Here is a 9,548-nt window from a genome sequence, read left to right on the forward strand (position 1 = left end):
AAAAATTTAGAATACAAATATGAAGACAAATTATTTACTGAAGGTTAAGTCACATACACACAGACGTACCAGTCGATGACGTTATAAAATAAGTTCTAGTTATATAAACAAGTTTGGAAAATTTGAAAATAAACAGTAAATTTTATAATAATGCCAAAAAAATATTTTTGTAGCTCAAAAAAATTTTCCAAAAATTTATAACTTTTTAGTCGTTGAATCGATTTTAAATCTTTTGACAACAAATTAAAGATAATTAATGAACCTTCTAAAGAAAAATATCTGAATTTTAAATAACAATAACCGTTTTTCGCCGTTTCAAAAGGTTTGAGATCCAGCAGATCCTATCATTCAATTATTTTTGGATTCCTCAGTAAATTTTATATAAAATATAAAGTTTTAAAATTATAAAAACTGTGAAAATCCGTGAAAATTGATTGTTTTATGTAAAGTTTCTTAAGTAATCCAAAAAATCAAACGATAGGGTCTCTTGGGTGTCAGACATTTTAAAATAGTAAAAAACGGTTTGGGTCAGAACTTTTTCATAGTTATTGATATTAACGTTTAATTAGATATTTTCACCTGAAAGGCTCATCAGTTACCCTCAATTTAATGATAAACGATTAAACGTTGATGAAATGGCTCAAAAGTTACAAATTTTTCTAAAATGAAAAATTTGAAGAAAAGTCAATTTTTTGAGCAACTTAATGACTTAAAATACGGGTCTGAAATTTTTCGATAATGATCATCTATAATGATTTTAAAGTAAGTATTTGCAACTCTCCAACAACAAGTATAGATTCATTGGAATATGTGAGCAGTATAACACAATTTATTCTTCAACAGCAAAAAAGTTAGTTGAACTGGTCAACAACACAAATGTAGCCCCAGAACTCAAACTGGAAAAATATGAAAAATTATTACTTTTTAACCATTCTTGTGAATTTTGGTGCCCTAGCCAGCTCGAGAGTGCATCAAAAGGCCGCAGAGTAATTGTCCACCGTGTTCCTCGTTTCTACGTTTGCTTACGAATAAACTTCATTCAAGTCTCACAAGACTTTACGCACTTCCAAGCTTGCTAGGGACACCAAAATTCACAGGACTGGGTAAAAAGCTCTAGGGCCTATTACAGAAGATGAGGCGAGCGGCTAGTTACTCGCCTGACCAATTTTAGCTCGATTTTGGATGAGTAGCTCATCTGCGAAACTACTCGACTCAGTTATCACCAGCCAAGTTTCACTCGCGTTCCCCAATACAACATTTTGCTCGTCTCGTCAGTAACTGGAAGCAAGGCGAGGTGCTTTCCTCGTCTTCTGTTATAGTCTATAATATATTAGGGGCCTATAACTTATAGGCACCTTAATCTTCAATTATTGACGTGGAACTATGTTTGTCTTTAGCCTACCACGAAGCGGTGTAAATTGAAAATCTATTAGCAGAAAGGAGAGAAATTTGCCCCTTTCTCAATGCTTATTAGTCAATTTGTTTCCAATCGATTTTCTTCATTCTTGCTGCAATCGATTGGAAAATTATACACGCATCTGCCATTGTAGTTTCAAACATTTGAAGCCTTGTTGAATCGAAAATAATGTCCTTCAATTGGTCGCACGCTGGCAATCGACAGAATAATATATCTAGCTAGCCGTAGCGTAGCAGATTGCGACAGTAGCAGCAGCAGGTTTCGCAAGTATCAGCTGGCATTCCGAATTTGCTTCCGGCTTAAACAAATCGTTTGCCGATTGGTCACTTATCTCTTGCTAGCTCGCTATAAATGATGGAAGTACGAAAATTAACCACTCATTTTGTTTTGCGGCCGTACTGCACTGCTCGATGCTTAGACCGCGTCGCATTTTCAAATGCTAGCAGTGTTTCCAACACTGACTGGATTCAATACAGTGCTTTATTGCTTTTATCAACAGTCGTTTTTATCACTACTCGCCAAATTCACGCTCGATTTTCTCACGACTTTTTTACGTTTTATTACGCTTTTAAAAAAAACTTGCGTTTTATTACGCTTTAAAAAAAAATAATGTACTTCAAGTTGCAGAAAATGTGTTCGAATCATCATTTTCATTTGTGCCTTATGTCCTTGCATGTGTATAGTTTTATAAACTCAATTGATCAATTTTCTGAGGCAACCAAGTGTCATATCTGTTACCAATAGTTTGTGTCATAATTTTGAGAAAAATGAACCGTGACGTACGTATTTCATTGACTTTAAAGCAAAAATTACGTATTTTTCGAGCAGTTGAGAAAAAAGATTTGTTAACAACTTGAAAATCCCTACAGTTCGGTCCTCATAGAGCGTGGTTTTAAAAATTATAAAATCTATCGGTTCCACAATTTCACATAAACAAGCATTAGACTCTGCTAAAGAATGAGCAGTACAAATCATATTGATATTGCATGCATAATAGCCGTGAGAAAGTCCGCGATAATTTAATGGAGAAAAATATCAAAAACTAACCTTTTCTTGTTTATTCATTGGTATCTTGAACCACGCTATGTTTAAAGGTTTTTATACAAAGTCAATGTACCTAAAATGTTTCTCCGTAGGATCATAGTTTTAGCCCTCTAGTTTCAAAATATGAACACCTGAAAATATTTCATCGGTGAAAATTTGTTTTTTCCTCGATTTTTCATTTTATATTTAGCAAAATCACACATTCTGATTTTTAAAAAAAATCTAGGAACAAGGTATCCAAAATCTGAATACAACATTTTTTTCCGCTTAAAATTACTGAAATTTTCGTGTAAAAACATCTTTTCTACATTAATCCAGCTTAAAATGAGATCAAAAACACTTCATTTAGTTATGTTTATTCTTCATCTTTTTCGGCTCAATATTGAAAACCAAGTCTTCCGATGCGCATAAATGTTATTTAGTGTGCGTAGCAATTGCCATGGTGATAAAACAATTTGAAAAAAAAAATTCAACTTCATATTAGGCTTTTCACTCAGTTAAATAGCAATACTCAAAATGCATGGTCACGAAGAAAATCGCGAAAAAGTGTGCATTTTGTGCTTCAAAACGGCCAAACAACTTGAACGCGTTGATCAAAGTCTGAAGCAGGTCATACAAAAACTTTTCAACAAATTATACTAAAATTATATAATCTATTTTAAAGTATTTTGTGGCAGTTGCTACGATATGGGGTACAGGTTTTCTAAAGGTAACTTCATGATAATTAACTATCTTGAATTTTGTTTATTTATAAATTCTCGTTAGGTTTGTCCTTCAAACATATGACGGACACCAAAATTTCACATCCCGAAATTTCATGAGCCAGAGTTTGCAAGCGATCACATGAAGGCCTTGCGAAATATTCAGAGCAAACGCCCGAAGCTTTCCACGAGAAAATTTATGAAATGCAAGAAAACCATTTAAACTACAAACCTAAAATATGTGCTGCTGTTTCAGGATACGACATTAATCACATTCTTAAGTTCATTTTTTTTGCTGTATCAAATATTTCAGCTTCTATCATTTAATGTGTGGGCTATTACTATTACAGTCAAACCTGTTTTTGTGCGAGGGATAGAAACTAGTGCTGGGACTATCCGGATTAAAATATCCGGATATCCGACAAATATCCAAAATCCGGGTCAACCGGATATCCGGATATTATCCGACAGGATATCCGGATTTTCGGATGGCCGGATATCCGGATATTGTATCCGAACATAGTTTATTGAGAAATTATGTAAATAATTACTTACGAGGGGATGGGGGATTGTGGAAAAAGCCATTTTTCTCGTTACATTTCATTCAAACGGGCTTAAAAGACAGAAAAAAATCTATTCGATTATCCGTATCCGGATATTCGGACATCCGAATAATATTCGTTTACACATCTGTGATCCGAGTTTCGGATAACTGGATAACGAATATATCCGGGTAAAAGTCCCAGCACTAATAGAAACCGCACAAAAAAATCATTTGAAACTTTACAATAAATCAATGTTTCTGCAACATTATGAAAAAATCATTTTTTATGCGATGGATAGGGACCACATAAAAAAATCTCATTTAAAAACAAACTCGAAATGTGATGATTCTGATTCTGAATATCTATGAGAACATATTTTAGAACATCTTATTGATTAACGTAACTTTTTTAAGCATAATAATTTTTCCAACCGCTGTACTTCGTAGGCTAACAATATAGGGTTTTTCCTACGTAAAACTGGCTCAAATAGCAAATTGCTGACGCAGTGCTCATGTAATGCGTTCAAATTCATTTCAAGGATCGGAAAAAATCGTATCGGATGTGGTCCTTTTTCATATACCGCACAAAAAAAATCGCACAAAAACAGTCGCACAAATGAAAAAACCGCATATAAAAAGTCGCACAAAAACAGGATTAACTGCAAAGGTTTTTAAATGTAATGAAGGATAAAACTGATCTAGTTGGGTAAATAATGTTTTTAATTACAAGCTACATATCTGAAAAGGACTAACTATTCACCACATTATAAATAACCATCTTTAAATGTAATAATACAAACACTTGCTTACTTTGATGATGAAAAATCTTCAAATCGTTTTATCATCATGGCAATTGCTACGCACACTAAATAACATTTATGCGCATCGGAAGACTTGGTTTTCAATATTGAGCCGTAAAAGATGAAGAATAAACATTACTAAATGAAGTGTTTTTGATCTCATTTTAAGCTGGATAAACGTAGAAAGAATGTTTTTACACAAAAATTTCAGTAATTTTAAGCTGAAAAAAATGTGGCATTCTGATTTTGGATACCTTATTCCTAGATTTTTTTAAAAATCAGAACATGCAATTTTGTTAAATATGAAATGAAAAATCGAGGAAAAAAACAAATTTTCACCGATGAATTATTTTCAGGTATTCATATTTTGAAACAAGAGGGCTGAAACTATGACCCTACGGAGACACATTTTAGGTACATTGACTTTGTATAATAACCTTCTTTAAACATAGCGTGTGAACTTATATTCCATTCAACTATGCAAGTGCATCATTTTACTCAAAATACCATAAATTTCAATTGAATCCAACACAAAAAGTTCAATTTTTATCATTTCGCTAAATTCACGGTTTCGCCAAATTTATTTTGACCGTGATAAAATCGAAAAAGCACTGTATTGAGAATAGGTTTTGTTTCAAAAATTTGGTAGTAGACTTAAATAGAAACATCACCCTTTCTTAATATTCTACCATTCTACTAAGACGCTTAAAAAAGTTATTTGACTGACTGGTTCTCAAACACCAAGATCTTGATCAGCTAAAACACTGCCCAAGACTTTGCGGTAACAATTGAAATATCTTTAAAATACTAAACCTGTTAAAATTGAGTTGAAAATTGTTTACATTCAACCAATCACAGGCCCGCTTCCCCTTCACTCGCTTTCGGATGGTTGCTGGCTTATTATAAATAGAAAATTTGTGAAAATTATTACTCATTTCGTTCAGGTAGCCGTTGCGATGTGTACTTCTGTTTAATTAGACCGCATCACATATTGCAGCGGTAACAGCGGTTCTGTTATCATTTTCATATGCTTTTTTATCTTATTACCACTGAATGGTTTTTGAACACAGATTTCTTTAAGTATTAAGCACAATGCTCTCGAGTTGCGATGGCCATTAATATTGCGCATCTGTAGCAGAAAATGATTACAGTTTCGATTTGATAAACCATTTTCGTTACGTGGCCTGAATAACCATTTTTCTTAACCCTCCGTTCAGTCTGCATTTGCGTCATAGGCACTAACCCTCATATTTTGTTTTCAGACGTTACATCCTTTTTAATGAAGTGTTGTGTATTTTTTAAAACAGATTCAGCATTGCAGGACGTTCAGAACTTTTCTGTTCTAAATCGGATTAGTTTTGTATATACCGCTAGTTATAAACAGTATCATCGAGTTGTGTGGACATTACACTACTGCGCATTTGCAGCAGGCCCAAATCACAGTTGCATTTTAATAAAAATTATACATTACCCGAATAATATAATTCAAATTTAATTCAGTAATCACATAAATGCATCATAGTCCCCCGTCTACCATGCGATCGTGTCTTGGATACCACCCTCTATTTCTACCGCTGGTTACAAAAATTATATGCGAATTATGGAATCTTTCGTCTAAGAAAGATGAAAAATGTGGTGGAACTTAACAAAACAGGTGGAGCCTATTTTAGAGCACTCTTCGGCTATAAAAGAGTGTTCCTGATTGAATTGGCTACATTCTTTTGACGGAAGGAGAGACGGACGGACTGTCCAAAATTAATAGTAGCTTAGCGGGTTATGGCAGTAGCAGCAGCGGGTAGCACCAGTATCAGCTGGCATTCCGAATTTGCTTTCGGCTTGAACAATTCACTTGCCCCGATTTGTCTTAGCAGCAGCGCGGTTCTTCTCAATGTGTGTTGTCAGAATGCCCTTATTTTTCCATTGTCGGTTCAACACAAAGGTTTCAATTAGCATCAAAGATCTCGAGAGCTAGACTTTGGAAGTAAATACTTTCTCATTCTGTTTAGTCAGCGATATCGTATTTTTATGTGCCAAATAAAAGCCGATAGCACTCCAATAGCCACGAGAAGTACAGGGATTAAAGCAATTGTGACGATAGGGGATATTGCTTAGTTGAAATACGGGCTGGGAAAAGTACTGAATTTTCAGTTTACAAAATAATGGTTTTAACTTGAACTTGTCTAGGGTAAGTCACATTAAGTCAAGAATGGTTTGGTTTTAATTTTTTTTTTCATCTTAATAATCCATGTTTCGTTAAATAGCCGAATATTCGGCCGAATATTCGGTTCAACGGACCGAAAAGAAAATGATGATTAAATGAGAAAAATTAATAACCAAATTACTCATGAATTAGAGTGGATTACCCTAGACAACGCCTAGTTTAAATCATTATTCGATATTCCGAATATTCGGTAATTTTCAAAAATAACTTTTCCGCAGCCCCATTATTCGGTGCATCTCTAGTTGATAGATACGGAACTTTTCACAATCACGTTAAGGATCACCACAGCCATATATTTCGTACTCCAGCACGGCACAAAACGTGCAAAGTATTGTATTATTCTTATAAGTAGACTCCCAGCGTTTTTTTTTTTTTTTTCTTCAATTGAGAGTTTCTTTATTTGAGCAAGCAATAGTAGATTTTATGCATTTGTTGATAGTGTGCGTAGTTTTACGTCGGTTATACGGTCATGTCTTGGATACAACCTCCTACTTTTTCCAGTTTGAGCCCTAACGCAATTTTTTCCGCTTTTGTTGACAAACTGTCAACACAGGTTGGCCCAAATTTTCAACCGTTCCTGTGAATTTCAGTTCCCTTTGCCAGGTCTGAAGTGCGTCTAAAAGCCGCAGAATAACCACTCGTCGAGTTTGTCGCCTCTGAAGACTTTACGCACTTCCGAGTTTGTCGACCAGTGTTATTTAAATAAATCTTCGTGAAAGTGAACATAACCATAACTTCTGAATTATTCATCTAATTGTATTGCTGTGAAAAAATAAATTGTGTTTTATTGATCATATATTTTAATGAATCTACGCTTGCTGCTTTTTCGTTGAAAAACTATAAATTGCCAAAATTTATTTGTGAATATCTCGAAAACGGATGCCTTCATGGAGTTAGTCGCTAAGAGCTTTATGATTTAACATTACTTCTAGAATCATATTGCATCATTGGAGTTGAATAAACTCTTTAGTGCCCAATGCCGCCATTTGGCTGGCTTCAGTCGAAGCTCTGAAAAGCTTCAATAAATACTTGAAAAGTGTTTATAATTATTCATAGTGATTTCACCGAAGCCCGTCTAGAAATTAACTTGGGCACTAGAAAGTTATTTTAAAAAGTTCAAGTTAAAAAAAATCTTGAAACTTAGCTTTAAAGTAAAAATTTGCCTTACAATTCTCCATCTATAATTTTTCACCAAAAGTTTTGGAATTATGACAAGTTTCAAGAAAAAAATCACAGAAGGGTTGTGTGCAAAGCCACGACCGCAAGGTTGAAGTAGAATACATTTACAAGAAAGATAACCCGGCTGCTTGCGTGTCAATCATTTCTAAATCGGATTTGTTTCGTATATACCGCTTGTTAAGCATAGTATCAACAAATCGTAATAAACATCATACTGCTGTGCATTTGCAGCAGCATTAAGCCTCAGTTGCAGTTTATTAATAACCATTTATTATGCTCTTCCAAATACATTTAGTAGCCTTGAAAAAGGGCGATTGCTGCAATTGCAACTTTCATTCAACTATTGCATAAATGCTTCATGGTCAGATATACCAGCTGCAACTACTACGCTATCCACAGCCATGCCACAGTGGTGGCCGCTATACGCTACCATTGGTATCCGCTGCCCCTGCATCAGCTGGCCTAGCTGCTATCGTTGCTGAGATCCGCTGCAACTGGTGCGCTATCCATTGCTATGCACAGTGGGGAATCGCTGGCCATCAGCCAAAAAAATTTTTTTTTCGTTAGCTGTTTCATAATATTTTTCCTTTATTGCTATAACATTCAAGTGTCTAAATCCAAAATTTGGGCGCAATATCATGAAATCTGAATTTTTTATGACTTTTCAAAGCTTGGCGAACTGACGTTTTTTTGTCTTTTTTTTTTTTTTTGAAAAAAGTACATTACTTTGAAACGCTCTGTAGCTTCAAGGATAGCTTGGATTTTTTTGACGTCAAAGGAAAAGTTGTTGTAAATATTGTGCAAAACAAACCCTTTTCATTAGATATTGTAAAATTTGGTTATAGTAGGCCTGACACTAAAAAAAATTTAAAAAAACCTGATTTTTGGTAGAAAAGTAGCTTAAAAGTTTAGTTGCCGCAGTTTGCCACGGTTGTGACTACATTCAAAATTTAGGTAAAACAAAGAACAGTCGTCGCACTCCACACCTTTTCGTATTCATTAAGAACGTTGTGTCATTCCAGTGTCTTGGTTTTCAAATTCATAAATTTGTTGAATTTTATTATGGAGCCTTCAATTTCAGCGGCACCACCTAGTTCACTGACTAGTAAGTTGTCAAGTCATGGTGTTATACATGTATTTGAATGTCCTCTTTCAACCATAGAACCCTGATTAGGAAGATAACATATATATGAAACAATGAAACATCGAAAATCACTAGAAGAAATGAAAATTGCAGCGAAAGACATTTTTCTTGCTGATAAGTATAATATATAGGATAAGATAAGTATAATTAAAATTTGTTTAGTTCGATGGGTCGTCCATAAATAACGTTTTTTTTTTTCAATGGGGAATACGCCCGGTGGCACTACTTGTGGTCAAAGATCATATAATTCTATAAAAAGGAAGAAAGTGCCAAAAAATATTAAAAATTGGGTTTCGTGCTTTATGGACGGCCCCAAACAAAAAATGGATGCCAAATTCGCGTTCAGCGCCCCAAAATTATGTAAATACCAAGTTTTTGTCGCATTTATCGAAACTTTTTTTGCTTTGCCAGCCTTTGTATGGAGTCGCCCCACTGTGCTATGCCACAGCTGTGGCCGCTATCCACTTTCGCTGGTATCCACTGCACTGCTAGTGCTGC

This window comes from Wyeomyia smithii, chromosome 2 (assembly GCF_029784165.1).
Source record: "Wyeomyia smithii strain HCP4-BCI-WySm-NY-G18 chromosome 2, ASM2978416v1, whole genome shotgun sequence".
In the NCBI taxonomy this organism is placed as follows: domain Eukaryota; kingdom Metazoa; phylum Arthropoda; class Insecta; order Diptera; family Culicidae; genus Wyeomyia; species Wyeomyia smithii.